This window comes from Leptinotarsa decemlineata, unplaced genomic scaffold (genome assembly GCF_025532065.1).
Source record: "Leptinotarsa decemlineata unplaced genomic scaffold, Ldec_3_MD MMD2_tig00000008_RagTag_RagTag, whole genome shotgun sequence".
NCBI lineage: Eukaryota > Metazoa > Arthropoda > Insecta > Coleoptera > Chrysomelidae > Leptinotarsa > Leptinotarsa decemlineata.
In genome coordinates, this window is record NW_027412537.1 from 10,913,798 (window position 1) to 10,930,699 (window position 16,902).

A 16,902-nucleotide genomic window follows, 5' to 3' on the forward strand; every position below is an offset into this window, starting at 1 on the left:
TTGAATAGAGTATCATGAAAGGAACGCTACTGCTTTATAATCCCTATAAAATCCATACCGTTCTCTCTACGTGCTTTATCAGTACGCATTTCAGTTTCCACCGATTGGGTTCCGAAGTAAGTGCTGTAAATTACCGATATTATGAATCCGAAAAGGAAATTTGGCTTCCGAACAAAAAATACAGGTAATAGGATTCTCCCTGGGGAATATTCGTTAATTTATCGTTTGAAAAGTTTCGAGTGGATAAAGCTGATTCGTCACGTTTCAATTTTGCGATTGGTTAATTTTATTCGGAAATGATTTCGGTTGACGATGCGAATTTGAAAAAAACATTTAATTATGACATTCAATACACACATGAATGGTTTTTTCAATGAATGTTACCACTATACATCAATCGTCCTCTTGAGAAGAAAAATCCAAACCTAAAACCTAGGCATGGGACTAACAATGTTCAAGAACTGGGTCGTTGTTTTTGTAGCTCCTTATCTCAACGACCTTTACTTTGAAGATGGTCAAGATCTGACATATTTTGAGTTACTCGGGCAAAACATTTCAGTGCTTATATTTGTAAATAATTTTAACAATATCGATATTATCTTTTCCTATAAAAGTAGTGAATAATATTTTTAATATACATTTTCGGACACAAGTTCATAAAGTTTTTTTTCTTATAATTGTCTCAGGAATACGTCACTTGAATATTTTAACGTACTTATGTTACACCCTGTATGTTAGTCAATGATGATAGAGTAAATATGTTGAAACAAAATTTGAATTTCTGTATTTTTTAAGAAATTTGCACATTTATATCGTGAATACAACTTACAAACCATCAACCAACAAACCATTGAAAAACTGTTGTCCATCTCGTTCTTGCTATATAAATAACTATTGTTCTCACCCTTCAATAGTCCCTTTGATCAAAGGGATCCTCGACCCAATTTTCAGCCTGCTGAATTGCCTTGAATCTCTCATGACACATTAAATTTTCGAGAGGAGCCCTCGACGAAGCGAAGCCGTCTTCTTCACTGTTAATGAATGTCCTTGAAGCATGTTGATAGCCGAGATGGTGGCACTCAGGATGAGCAGATGTCCTGCTTGCCGGAATCCGCAGGAGATATTCTGAGGCCAGGAATTCCATCCGGATACCAGAGGAAACGTTGGATACCGCCCAAGTTTCCCCATGTTCCGGGACTCGCAGGGCCGTTTTTGTCGAGATGAAATCTCCGAATCGTCCAACTGTGTCGTCTAACTACATATTCGAGGAATGTATCCGTTTAGCGGAAGCGAGGGAGAGGAAATGAAATAGATTCTTGGGTTGATCATTTGTTTGTTTTGTTATTGTGACATGAAAGGGTTTCAACTTGAGAAACTATAATACGATGTTGGTATTAAATACTGGTTTAGGCTCCGAACTACTGAATGGTAACTTATTTTTTATCACTCTCCCGTCTTTGCAAATGATCGCAAATTCTTATCTGATTTGGATTTATACTATTCTTCAACAAATAACGAATCCTGAAATGAATTGTGAATATGTATCGTACACTTCATATGTCACGTGTTCCCTCAAAAACATTTAGAGGCGTCATATAAAATGATCTGGTGGGCTCTTTTAAGAAATCACGTTTGCTTATCTACCAGTTTTGATATTGGTCGAGCCCAAATGAGTTTTCAACTAATAGTATGTTTCAGCAAGATGAGATGCCTCACTTACAAAAAATACAAAATAATTATTTCATTCGTCTTCCTTATGGTGTCAGAAAATTCAACCATATATTCTCCAATTTCGAGGAGTCAGGTTGGTTACCGATTGCTAAGACCTGGCAGTTCCACCTACTCAATACACATGAATTCCCCATTTATAAAAAACCAAGTTATGAAGATATGAAGCTTTCAAATCTCAGAATAATTGAAGGATACGAAACCGTCACACTTTTATTATTCCACAACACTCAACAGCCTGCTTTTCTCGTAGTTTATTTACAACTCTATCAAACAATATAAAGCTCTGCCCAGTGAATTCAGGCACTACTCTATATGTAATTTCAAGAAAAAGTTGAAAACATATCTGAAGTCTTCTGGATAGATAATATATTCATGTTATGCCTTGCTCATATGGTTTTCTCTTTGTCTCACTTCTGTGTATCTTTTGCTATATATTTTTTCTCATTTAACCTAAATAGATGTTTAATATTTACTTTGGAATTTATAACCTTTGGTTTTTTCTTAGTTCCTCAAATATTCATGAACTACTCACTTACCAATGTATACTAGGTAATTATTTTTATATTTCTATATAAAACATGCTATCCCCTAGGTTGAGTTGTAAAACAGCCTTGGCTGAACTTCGCCCTTTCATTGATTTTTATATCTACTTCTCAGTTATGAACAATGTATGTCAATGAAAAAAACCCATTTATTTATTATTATTATTTTTTTGCCGAAGTATGCGCTGGTCAGGCCTATCCCCCGAAGCCCCGATACATTCAGAAGGCGCTCCAGCTCCAGCCGGTATGATTTTGAAATTCGAGAGTAGAAAGAGCATCATTTCACCAAGGACTCCAATAATCAGAACAATATTCTTAACAGAGTGATCTGGATAGAGTCTGCGGAGTTCCAAAAGAAAATCTCGAATAGTTCCCCACAACGGATTCAATATCCCCCGAAGCGTAGGGCAACACCGGTGTCTCGTCAATACCGTAAGAGTGCCGTAGATGGTAATATAGCACTCTCAGGGCCATGTTATGTCGATGGATATAAGCCGAGACCGCATATGCTGGACATGCTGATAGCAAGTGCATTAGGGTTTCGGGCGCCTCTGCAGCTTGTGTCAGGAACCTCTATATCCATCACGTGACTGCGGTAGAGTAAGGTGTTGAAGACACCATCCTGGCAAGCCATGATGAACCCCTCAGTTTCCGATTTCAGCCCACTCGACCTGAGAATGACCAGATATGTCTAAGTTTGTAATGATACTTGCCGCGGAGAGAGAGTGAGTGACTGTACCACCTCGAGGTAAGTGTACGTCTCTCCGGCATCCAAATGTTGCAGGATGATTCCATCTACGAGCTGCACATCCTCTCCGTAGTCCCCGCATCGTCCTCTTTTGAGATGTACTATTGCACATTTGTCTATCCCGATAGCATGCGTGTACTCTTCCACCACCCTCAAGGACTGATGAAACCTTTTTTCCAGAGACATAAAGTTTAAGATCATCCATATAAAACAAATGGGTGACCTTGTGCCTCCGGTTTCCGGGGGTGCCACAATTATACCCTCGAGTATTTCTGAGCCCAACGGATAATGGCAATAGTGAGATGCAGAAGAGAAACACACTGAGGAAATCACCCTGAAATACACCCCTTCTGAAAGTGACCCACTGTTTGGACTCTTGCTTGACCAGATGTTATGGTGAAGCGAGTTAGCCAAAGTGGTATCAGTTGTTCAATGCATCTCACAATTTTTTCGAGTACCGGACGGCATCTGAGCAATTGTAAGATGAGCTCATGCATTATTGTATCAAATGCCTCACGGTAATCGATCCAGGTCATTGAGAGGTTACGCTTATATTGTATCGAGTCAAGCGTTATACATCTATCAGGTTATCTTTACATTCAGCGACTACTCTATTCGAACCTCTCTGCTCATATATCCGTTCGAACACTCGGTCAGCTGCGGTGAGTATTCGTGTGTATAAGATGCTTGTAAACAACTTATAACACAAATTCAAGCATGTTATCGGCCTGTAATTCTTAGGAATCGACAAATCTCCGCTTGTGGGGATAAGAACGGTCCGCCCCTCGACATACCAACTCGGAATTGACTGCTCTCCGTCCAGCCATGAGTTGAAAACTCTGGCTAGATGGCGGTGGGTGCTTGGTAATTTTTTCCACCAATAAGTGTTCAGCCCATCTGGGACTGGAGCCCGCAAGGGCTCTTGGAACGTCATCCGGGGTTATCGGGTGGCGCAGTTTATTGAGCTCAGGCTGTCCAAGCTCTCTGTTGAAAGCTTCTTCGTATCTTCGAAACAATGCTCCTTATCAAAAATCATCAAAGGACAATATATCCTTAGAAAAGTCCAAGGAATGGTACTTTAAATTTTTGCCGCATGTTTGATAAACACCTTGTATACCTGTTTGAGCTCCCGTGGGTTGGGCTACCTATCGAGCGCGTCCACAGGTGGCGGATAGGGGAACGGCCAGGGAACTGAAAGCCCTGTCCAAACCTCCTCGGAAGCCTTTGCAAAATATGCCACCGTGGACCAGACTACCCAAGCTAAGGTGTAAGGAATCGTGCCGACAGCTGAATGACCGCAGGGTGATATGCGGTTACGAACGATCCCCTTGGGGAAGCGGGCGAAACCTCACTGTACTAAGCCTTCCTTTGCTAATGTTGGGCTCTGTCAGAGAGACTAACTCTTCCACTGCCACTCGTGAGAACACACATGAATGAAACTAATACAAAAACAGACACAGAAATGTCCACCCGAATCTACACCACTCGAATTGATGCTGGGCATGGCAGATCACCTCGTTTTATAATAAAAAGGCCAAGGCGTAACCGTATTTGCGGCGCCGAGGTCAAAAGGAGAAAAAGAGGCAGGAGTGGCAGCAACTATAAGTGCACCCTCCTCCTTCCCCACTCCACCTCCAATAGCAATGGCGTTTCCTACGGCGGGCGCCAAGAAATCCGCCCTGAATTAGGGCAAGGAACTGGCTGCCCTTGCAGGAAAGCTCCCTCACTTGTTCACCTCCACGGAGGGAACCCCAAGAAGGTTGAAGAAGTCGCTACACCTTCCAAAACTTTCACGAAGGCCGCCGTGAGACACCTCAAGGTTGCCAAAGAGAATGTGGGTTCGGCGATATAAAGGAGATGTCTCCTAATGACCTGTCCACCTTCCTGGAAAGGACAGAATGGACGATGACCTAGGAGGACAACTCCTCGGAAGGGTGTACAATGGGTCACATGTGGCCTAAGTGCTGTAGGTCTACACTCATTTTCCCTACTCTACAGATACAGAGATACCTGTTTGAGATATGAGTGATATGAGGAAACGATGAGTAATGGAAATTAAATTTTGTACTCTCTACTCAAAGTGCGGAGAGTGGCAAACTTTGGGAAATAATCCAATAAAGTGATGGCAGAAATCGAAAAACTTTGACTGATAATGTATATTAATGATTCATTTTCGAAAACAAAAATTAAGATTAGGTGGTTTTAACAACATGTTTTAATTTGATCTTTTATTTCCTCACGTTGTTGAAAACCATGTATTCAATCAGATTACATTTCATTTCCTTTTGATAGCATATCCATCTGAGGATCATTTCCTGAACACTTTTTTTCGTTGGTAAAAAACATGCTTTTATGAAAATATTTGTCTATTTGTTGACGTAAAACGTCAACATATGGAATCCCCCATAAAATATATATATATGCTTTTCAACGACCTGTTGTTAAATTTAACTATATCCCACTCAAACAGATTATCTTCATGAAATATTCAATTTCCTGGCGCTATTGGAACCCTGCCATAATAAATTCTCATAAAACGATGTTGCTGATGCTCGAAAAAATAGAAAAGAGGAAATGGGAGAAGAAGGTTTATTATTTGCGTTGCGTGATTTCCTTTCCACCAATCACTTCAACTGCCCATTTGGATCAAACATATATTATGTTCCGTTGTTTGTCATGTTTCAATAATGGGTGTTACGAAGAATGCAATAATGTGATAGTTATATACCCGGATGATGACGAACTTATGAAACTCAGGGCCTCTGGTTTGAAGGTTCGTTGGTTATTGAGAATTTACAAACTTACTGATATTCGCGGAGAATATAAACTTTTATGTTATACCATCAAACGAAAGATGAACTTTCGGGGAAAAGTCTATTTGCGTGTCATAACTGAAAGTTTAAACGTTCATAATCCGGATATCACGTCAAAAAAGCGCTGTGAACATAATGATATTCGACAGTTACTATATGAATTCAGTTATATATATATATAAATATATATATATATATATATATATATATATATATATATATATATATATATATATATATATATATATATATATATATATATGAATATGTATATGAATATATATATATATATATATATATATATATATATATATATATATATATATAAATATTCATATATATATATATATATATATATATATATATATATATATATATATATATATATATATATATATATATATATATATGAATATGTATATGAATATATATATATATATATATATATATATATATATATATATATATATATATAAATATTCATATATATATATATATATATATATATATATATATATATATATATATTACAATGTAGGTTTTCACGGATGGTGGAATATGATGTGTTGTTTTTCCGGGTGTTCATCCGTTGTGTACTATTCGATAGTCGACGTTTCGCCATCATCTCAGATGGCATTATCAAGACGAGTTACTGCTTCGCTTCGAGAGGTCGAAACGTCGACTATTGAATAGTACACAACGGATGAACATCCGGAAAAACAACACATCATCAAAGATTTTATTGAGTGTGTATGATATGCAAATCAAAAAATAAACAATTATTGGACATAACACTCCAAAAAGTGGGGGGCAAACCGCGGACACGTGTTTCTGGCTATTGGCCTCATCAGCGCGGTGCAGCCGAGTGTAAAGATGGACAACACTTGTTTGCCGAAAGCAGGAAACAACACATATGCACGGAGTCAACAACAGGAGCCAACCGCACATTTGTGGTTCCAGTTAGAAGACCTTGAATTCCCAGGCTACATCAATTTTCTTCTCCTGAGGATGCTAACTTCGTTGGCGAAACGCGCGTCGAGTGCAAAAATATCAGTTTGGTGTTAGGGCAATTGATCTCGAAAAAAGTTATTCAACTTTCACACCAAAGGTTCCAGTCTCATCGTTAATAATTGACTTGACGTTATTTTTATGTTTTTACCATACCTCTATTGTTACTTGTGAAGGATAGGAAATATGTTGAATTTTTATGGATAGTGGGTAATTTGTTATTGGAAAAACGATTATATGGAACTGCTGAAACTTTTGCCAAAAATGCTTTTTGAATTAGAACTGACAGAATTTTTCTCTCGACAAATTAATTTCTCAACAACTGTTATATTTACGTAACATTATTTTCATCCTCATCTTCTTCATTTTCCATCCCGTGATGTTCTGTACTCTACAATGGTAGAAGGGATACACAGTTCTATCAGATGTTCTGTACTCTTCATTGGTAGAAGAGATACACAGTTCTATCAGGAGGTTTTCACTCTGACTATACGTATTGTTCCATCTTTTCCTGGAAATTTTTTTCCACTAGTCCCAATAACCAATTGTTTCGGAGTGCCTCGTCATCGACTCTTTGAGCGAAGCAGTTTTTCATGACACTCCTATCGTGTGGGTCGATACTATTTTACCCACAGTTTCCCATATGAATCAGCTGAGACTTTGAATATTTTCATCGTTTTCTGCTTTTTATTGGGTATCCTTCGTAAGACTGAACACCTCCAGGTCGAACAAGCAAGAAATGATCGGGTGTAATTGCCTCTGGATCACTGGGATCAACTGACATATGGTTTAAAGGCCTAGAGTACATCATGTATTTCGCTCTGTACAAATTAATTGTTCTTATCGGAATGTTCTTATCAAATGCACTTTTTGTTTCCATATACCTTCCATATTGAGAGCAGCTGGACAACTACATTTCCATTCAATATCTTCGTCTGATTTGTTATCCATGTTCCATTCGGTGGTTCTCGGTTCCATGTCTGTCGAAGGTAATTGGAAAAATTATGAATTTTCAGATAAGACATCATCTTGAAAAATATACTATATTGCCTTCTGAACAATCAAAGTTCAGACCGGGACACAGTTGTGCTACTGCCTTACTTAACATTGTTGATGATATTTTCAGAGAGACAGATACATCAGGAAAAACAACTGTTCTCATTCTCTTAAATTATTCAAAAGCGAAATTTCACTCTCTATTTTACACTTTATAGGTTTTTCGGACAGTGATATTAGTCTTATGTGGAGACAGCTGTAGGTCAGTCATTAGGAGAAAAATATCACTTGTGGGGTTCCACAAGGGTCTATACTTGGCCCCGTACTATTCAGTATATACACAAGTAATTTTATTTCGAGCATTACAACTTGTAAAGTCCACTTTTACGCTGATGACACACAGCTGTATCACTCATTTGCTCCAGAAGATTGGTTTGAGGCTCAAAAAGTTATATCTGAAGATATAAAGCGATTAGTAGAAGTATCACATGCGCATAAGTTGAAAATCAATGCACTCAAGTCTGAAGTAATGATATTTGGAAAGAACAAATATCACATTGAAACCAGTATAAGAATTAAAATTCAAAATGAAGAGTTACTATTTACAGGTGATGTAAGAAATTTAGGTTTACACTTAGATACAGAACTTCGATTTAAAAAATATATTAACTCTTGTCTTCAAAAGGCTTATTGTTCATTGAAAATGCTTTACCCTCATTGGCATGTTCTTTCACACTTAAAAAAACGTTAAGTGATACACTTGTCCTGAGTCACTTTAACTTTCATGACGTTCTATATGGACCATGCTTAGATCATAACAATATTAGTCGTATAGAAAAAATTCAGAAATCATGTCTCAGATTGATCCAATATGATCCAATATTTCACAAGTTAAGATCTGCAAAATGGTTAAAAATGCAAGATCGTCGAAATCTTCATTTTCTCATTTCAACTCATGCAGTAATCGATAAACAGTGTCCCCCATATCTTCACAATAAAATAAAATATAGGACAGATATTCGTAACCTCAATTTACGTCATAGGGGTCATATCCCGCTTCCACTTTACAAAACTTCTCTCTTCCGAAGAAGCTTCACCTAGAATGTCTTCAAGCTTTATAATGAGATCGACCCATCACTTCGTACTATGAAACTAAATTCATTCCGAAACAAAATTAGAGACAGTCTCTTGGCCAAGAAAGAATGATCCGATGTTTCCACAGATGATATTTATTTATACTTCAACATTTTTAAAATGAAAATAAAAATTATTTCCATGCGAACAATTATACTTATTTTATTATACTTATAAACTGGGGCTGAACTAGAACTTTTTCGAATTGTTTACTTTTATTCGTATCGAAAATGCAAATACATCATCCACGTATCGGATCCAGGTTCGTAGAAAGTAATCCGAATCTTCCCTTGCTCTCATTTCAAATATGCTCATTAACAGATTAGCCATGAAAGGAGACAACGGGTTTCTCATTGCCGTACCCTCATGTTGCTGAAAGCAATTTTGTTCCATGCAAATTCTGGTAAGACGGGTGTACTCTTCGACTACTCCACCACTTATTTCATCTGAGAGATTCTTCAAAAATTCAATTGTTATTGGTGTTTGTGAGGCACTGTTTGGAACCTTAGGTGTAGTAATGAATATTACTGGAGTTCAATCACAACATCAAACCGTTATTTTTACCACCCAAACACGTATTCCAATCACCAAGTGATCATCTTCAAGAGGAAGATTAAACTCCTCTTCCTCTGGAAGATGATCACTTGGTGATTGAAACACGTGTCGAGATGTTGAAAATAACGGTTTGGTGTTGCGATTGAAGTCCATCAATATTCATTGTTTTTTATGTATACACTTGGTAATAACGAAGATTCGTCAAAGGATTAGATTATATTGTCGGGGAACTAGCTATTGCGATGTTTCTTGGTTGTTAGAGCTCATTGTCTAGCTTGATATCTTTGATGAGACTCCATAGCATTGACACTGACCCCTTCATATAGCTGGCACCCTCTGGTTGCGTGTCTCAGCCTTGCTATCGCTTTGCATTCACAGATCATATGCAAGGCGGTTTCTTCCTCTTCTTGACAGGATCTGCCTTGGGTTTCTCCTATGAGACCCATGTTACTCATATTATGTTTTCTGAGTCAGCTATGCCCCGTTAGTAGACACACCACTACCCTTACAACCTTACGGTTGTGGTTAAGCAAGTCTTTCGTGAATCTGGGCGATGGTTTCTGCATGAACTTTTTTGTCTGCCTCAATCTTGGAAGCTTATTTCACCAATCTGTCGATTCGGCTGGCATACTTGAATTTATGGATGTCTTTATACATGCTTTTGCTTCCCCGATTTCGCTGGGCCGATCATAGCCTTGAATGTGCCTTTATGGGCTTGAACATCGGCCTCCCCATTGCCCTTGTGACCCTCATATCTGCGTACCCAAGCTAGATTGACCCTATGAATCTCTTAAACCCTTGAAATGAGCTGGCCACCTCAAATGCCGCCTGAGTGTCGGAGGAATACGTCAAAGGCTACTAAGATCTCTCCTTCTCGCAACCTCACATCTTTGATCTACTCGATGAATTCTTGTGAGTTTCCAACACTCAAGCTGGGTTGCGGAATTGGGAGGGTTTCAAACAATCCAAGTATATATCACCAGTTCAATTTCCATCCAGTAACAGAAAAGCTATATTTGATAGAAAACTATCATTTTTCATTACTGGTTCACCCATTAGTTCTCCCTCAATAATAAACTCGACGTGTTCGATGGTTCACTCTATGCTATATATTTCTGTAGATCATTGCAGAAGTTTTCCATTAAGTAACTCATTCAAATTACAGCACAACATTTTTATTGTTATGAAAGAAAACTTTGTGACATTCATTGAATTATCAATCTATCGAAGAATATTTCTGGTATCTCACTTCTTTCCTTGAAAACAACAAAGCGCAAAACTATTTCCGCCCTTCCATTAATTTTCCACTCGCATGACACGCTTTCCATCTAGCAAAAATGAGAGAGTCGCTCAGTTTACTCCTCCAGGAGTCCCATAAATCGCTCGGAGGTCGGGCATCTGGCCTAGTAGACATCCGGAATAAAAGGGTAGTATATTAATCAAGTGACGACCCGAAAGGAAGTGCCCGACCAAAGAGATGGGACCGTTGATATAATGCCTTAAGGACCGACGATGTCAGCATAACTTGAATAATCATTCAATATGAGTGCTCCAGTGGGAATTACGCGGCGATCAATCAAAGACGGTGAGGTTATTTGATTCTCGAATTGAAGGAGTTTTTCTTATGCGATATATGTGGATCGATTGCTGACCCTAGATGCAACTGTATCCAGGAATCAACCAAGCAATTTATTGACTGAGAACTACTTGGAGGAGCCACCACAAGTGAAATATCATTTAATGCGCATTTCATGTCAACCACCTTCTAATAAATGATTAAATGTGGTACTTGTCTGAATAACAGTTTGGATTTCAACAACAAGTATCAATTAGTAATTGGATTGGATCCAGAAAAATACTTCTCCTAAACATCAGAAATGCTCGTCTTGTTTCATTATTAATGTTATCAAAACTCATGGAGAAAGATGTCTGTCAACACATCATTAAGTATTTGGGGTGCTCCAACTTTAAAGCCACCATCAACATGGTTTTCTAATGCAAAAACAAGCGGATGATTCAATTGCAATAACAGCTATAGAAGAAGCAAATCTACTAGCTGGAAAATTTACGTTCTAATCCACAGTTGAGTTCCTGGGAAAGACACCACCCACCATTCATACATTAGAATCCACAATGCCAAAAATTAACTTTCGACAACGTCTAGTCAGGCGAATTTTGAAACAGCTTAACCCGGCGTCTGACACGTTTAACATCTCCCGATATGTGGGGTGTCATATACCCCGTTAATTTTTTTAGTTAAAAAACGTTTGGCTGGGATTTTTTATTTTCTCATAACAAAAATTCAATTTTCATATCGCCTTATTAGAGAAACAAACAATTATTCGTTAAAAAAAAACAGAATGATAAAGTGAAATGAATTTTGTTTGATGTGTTTTTTTCACTGCATAAAAAACAACTACCAGAGAAAAATTTTTTATTTCGTGAAAGTAACAATGGAAATGAACAAAAACATTAAAACATAAATAAAATTACATAGAGTCATCATCAGAAACGATCAACCAAGGTCAAAAATAAAAAACAAAAAAGTTATTCTCTTCTGAATTGAGCACAATTTTCTCAGTACATTTGCGCATGTTCCAAACATAAAATTTTTTCGCAACCTTCACATATGTATTTTGTTCTACAATCACGGTTGCGAGGACAAAAATCACATCTCCGCTGTTTATTGAACGATGGTTTCTTCGCGGAAGGTTCTTCGGTTTCTCCTCTGATTCTATGTCAAGCCATTCTAAGCTCCCGAGGTACCCTAAAATTGACCATTCTTGATTTTTGGTAATCATTTACATTTCAAATCCCAATTTTGTGAGATAGTCGTTTCTTTTCATTAATAATCCATTATTATTTTCACGATGGATAATTGATGCCAGCCGTATTCATTAAGGAAAAAAATGGTGTTAGAGGCCAACGTCGACAATTGCGACAAATGTTATGAGATGATGACAATTCATCCACTGTATCTACTCCCCCTTTGTTAGGTTATAGAATGAAATCGTTTCTGGCAGGTTATTTCCAACAACTGAATCATCATGATGGATAGTTGATAAATCCAAAACAATTTTTTTTACGGTACATATAAGGCAATTGTGAAATTTTCTTGGAATCCAAAAAGAATAGAGTTAATATCTCGGGGAAAATAAACTTGGGAGCTTATAATGCACAAAGGCTAATTAATTTCAATGTTGGCAGTGAAAATAGTTCTGTTTCGAATGTTCAAATCTCAAAAAAAGGTGATCATTACAACATGGCTTTTGCATCACAAAAATTCACCTGCTTATTCGTTATTGCTTGTTCGTGATTTTTTTGCCAAAAACAACACCGTAATCAGGCTTCTGCCGCACTATTCACCAGATTTATTCCCCTGCGACTTTTTCCTGTTCTCAAGATTGACACGCATGAAAGCACGCCGTTTTGTGAACATTGGAGAGAATCGCTGAGAGAGCTCCAGATCATACCAAAGAATTCATATGAAAATTGATTCTTCGAGAACTGGAAAAACGCTGTTTATTATATCTGAGTGGAAGACCGTTGAAGGGGTCAATATAGAAATTGGTGAATGAAGAGGGAGTTTTTGAGAAGATTAAAATTCGTCTGTTTCTGAACAAACCTCGTATTTTCACACTAATTACTCTGCACTTCTTCGGAATTGCTGTTCATACATATTCATCTCTGCACAAAGTAAATTGAGCTCTCCAAAACAATCCGGAAACAGCAAATTGAAGCGGTAGAAACCTAGAAGGCGATTTAAAAACAAAGTAGACGCCGTAAAACAAAATCTTTGATGTGTCCCGATTAGCTTTCAGGTGAGGAAGATTATAAGAACCTTTAGGAAAAGATCAAAGGGAAACACATTCGCTTGACGCACAATACCCTTTGTTTGCTTTGCCTTATAAAAATTGAGAATTTTAAACCAACCGAGCCTTCGAACAATAGCCCCTTTGGAGTTTGTTTTCCTCATAAACTGTGACGCACTTGTTTGAGAATTATTTTTAAAGACGTCCCTCTTGGTAAATATACGGTGAAGTTGAGCTTTGTTTAAATATAAACAGCATTAGGACGTTGATATTTTCTTGGAAACTGTTTGAGTAAAATATAATTTTGATATCAAATTGATGATGCATGTATGATCTAATTTGCGACACATTCTATGACTTTATATTCTGATGACTGAGATAAAAATGATGGAACGAAAAACAATGATTTTGTGCTAATGCATCACAACTCCCGCGCACATGCCGCGAGGTTAGAGACCTACGAGGGTGGTATGAGAAATGTTCCGTCCTAACATGAAGATAGCAGCACTCGTAGATAAAAGCTAGTAAATTTTGTTGTTCATTTGTTGAAAGTTACTCGTCAAAGTTTCAGTCATTTTGTACCACAGTGAAATTTTGGGCAGCTGAATATAAACGCGACCATAAGAGCTTGGGAGACGATTAACATTCGGGACATCCAGAAACTGCAACCACTGACGAAAACATCACCAAGTTCACCAAATGATGATAGACGAACGCCAAGATAGCTGTATCAGAGTAACCCTGGATCGTTGAATGGGAACAGTCACAGCTAAGCATTCTTGGAGTCCGAACGTGTTGTTTATTAATGTTCGTTATGGGATAAAAATAAATATTGTATTATAAGACTTCGTGTTTATGTTATATGACAAAGACAGCCGTTTGATGATGATCTAATATTGTACAGAATTCTGAAGTGAAAATGGGTGGGAAAATCGTAAAGACAAGAAAAAATCGGTTTCGCGAAAACAGTGTACTTCCTCAAGTAGTGCCCGTAGTGATAGTGATGCTTCCACGAAACGGGAATTGAAAAGATTGAAATCTGAATTGAAGAGATTGAAACAAAGGCAGGTTGAGTACACTCATCAAACAGGTGACGAGTTTCTATTTCCTTCGTTCGATTCGTCTCAAGATGACTCAGTGGTGGAGCAATGACTTGGTAGAGTCGATTATCTGGCTGCAAGATATGGTTCGGATGATGATTCTATAATACGGCTGATATCGGGGAGGTTTAGAGGCAACGCACGGCAGTGGTTCTACGAAAATGCCAAATATGACGCAAGTTGGGAAGAAGTAAAACGTTTAATGAAACTTCAATTCCGTAAGTCTGTTCCATTTTGTAATTTGTTAAAGAGTGCTGCTAATTATGAAACAAAACCTGGTCAAAACTTAGGCGACTATTGTTTTCAAAAGTTGTCAAAATTAAAAGCACTCAATTTGGCAATTCCTGATGAATATTTAATCGATGCTGTAATAGGTGGTATTTCAGGACATATAGCTAAAAATTGTATAAAACCTCGTATTGTGTATTCTAATTGTAAATGTTTAGGACATGTAGCTCACAATTGTCACGAAGTGGAAGACCTCAGAGAAGGTAATAGACGCTCAAGAACAGTTATGTCTCCAGATCATCTTAAGAAATGGATAAGTATACAAGACGACCAAAAGTAAGTTGAGCAAACGTTGCTCTGTAGGTAGAAAAGGTAAACGTTACCTTTGGTGAACGTCACCATTGAGCAAACGTTGCTCTGTAAGTAGAAAAGGTAAACGTTACCTTTGGTGAACGTCACCATTGAGCAAACGTTGCTCTGTGAGTAGAAAAGGTGAACGTTACCTTTGGTGTACGTCACAATCGAGCAAACGTTGCTCTGTAAGTAGAAAAGGTAAACGTTACCTTTGGTGAACGTCACCATTGAGCAAACGTTGCTCTGTAAGTAAAAAAGGTAAACGTTACCTTTGGTGAATGTCAGCATTGAGAGCAAACGTTGCTCTGTAAGTAGAAAAGGTAAACGTTACATTTGGTGAACGTCACCATTGAGCAAACGTTGCTCTGTAAGTAGAAAAGGTAAACCTTACTTTTGATGAACATCACCACTGAGCAAACGTTGCTCTGTAAGTAGAGAAGGTGAACGTTACCTTTGGTGAACGGCACCATTGAATAAACGTTGCTCTGTTGAATTTTTCTAATATTTTTTTTGTTCTCAGGTCAGAATAAGGTCTGAGGACAGACCTTTTGCAGGATGGCCGAATGTAGGAGATGACGAGTAACCCTGTATTGGTTGAATGAGAACAGTCACAGCTAAGCATTCGGAGTCCACACGTGTTGTTTATTAATGTTCGTTATGGGATTAGAATAAATATTGTATTCGAAGACTTCGTGTTTATGTTATCTGACAAAGCAGAGGTTATGAACATGTTAAAAAAACGTTCGTCACATATTGAATAAAAATTCAGGCGTGAGGAAGCTGCCTGTGCGTTGGATGCCGCTTTCGCTCACGTTAGATCAAAATCATTTTCGAATGAACATTTTCAACGCTGTGTTGGCGCAGTTCAGGCACAAAATATCCGAGTTTTGGCGCCGCTGTAGATGAAACAAAAATACAGTTCACGCTTTGGACTGCAGAGGGGGGTGAATCCAAAACAAGCAAAACTGTTTTTGTGTCTGGGAAAGTGATGGCGACTGTTTTTTGGCATACTCGTAGCGTTACTTCGGTCCATAATTTTTAAAAAGGAAAAACCATTACAGGAGTATACTACGCATCATTACTTGACAAGCTGAAAGCAGAATTTGCGGAAGAACGGCCACATTTGCAGAAAAAGAAAATCATATTTCACCAAGACAACACACCGTCTCATACCTCAGCGGTTTCCATGGTAAAAATCTATGAAATACAGTTTGAACTGTTTGACCATCTGCCTAACTCACCAGATCTAGCCCCAGGCGACTTCTTTTTGTTCCCTCTTCTGGAAATTGCGCTCGGAGGACATAGATTTTCATCAGATGAAGAGGCAGTTATCTTCTTGAAAAATTATTTTGCAGAGAAAAAATCCGAGTACTATCTGGACGACTTACTGGGAGAAGTGTGTAGAGTTGAAAGGAAGACTATGTTGAAAAATGAAAAAAATCTGAAAGAATGTCGTGTATCTTCGTTAGGTTGGAAACTTTCCAGACCGCCCTCGTAGACTGGCCATTAATAAGCCCTGATCTATACCCATAGAGGTATTTTGGAATGAAATATATGAGCCCTACATTCATCTCCTCATTCAGTTGCAGTATTAGGAATTGCTACCCGGTAAAAATGAAATAGGTGTATACTAAATGTGTTCAAATTTTTCAACTCTTCTGAGATTATTATTGACGAGAAATTCATGAGAATAAATGCATAACTTCTCATGAAGTCAAAGAACTTGAGGTATATTGAGCTCCATATATATGAGCAGCAAAGATCAAATGCACTGTGTAACTCATCACAAGCTGTTTGGAATTGAAATATACCTAATCTGCACAAAATCTGCATCACTATTTGTGATGAAGCACTGATTATATTTTAAACATGCTCATTCCA

General features: G+C 37.8%; 2 long non-coding RNA genes across 2 annotated transcripts in view; one reads left to right on the plus strand and one right to left on the minus strand.

Moving 5' to 3' along the window:
- LOC141480712 (uncharacterized) overlaps positions 1 to 16,902 on the minus strand; it is a 390,701-nt gene that overhangs the window by 47,070 nt on the left and 326,729 nt on the right. The gene's annotated exons all lie outside the window — the stretch shown is intronic.
- LOC141480753 (uncharacterized) lies at positions 91 to 15,707 on the plus strand. Its single transcript, XR_012464537.1, has 2 exons — positions 91 to 184; positions 15,542 to 15,707. It is a non-coding gene; the product is annotated as an uncharacterized lncRNA (long non-coding RNA).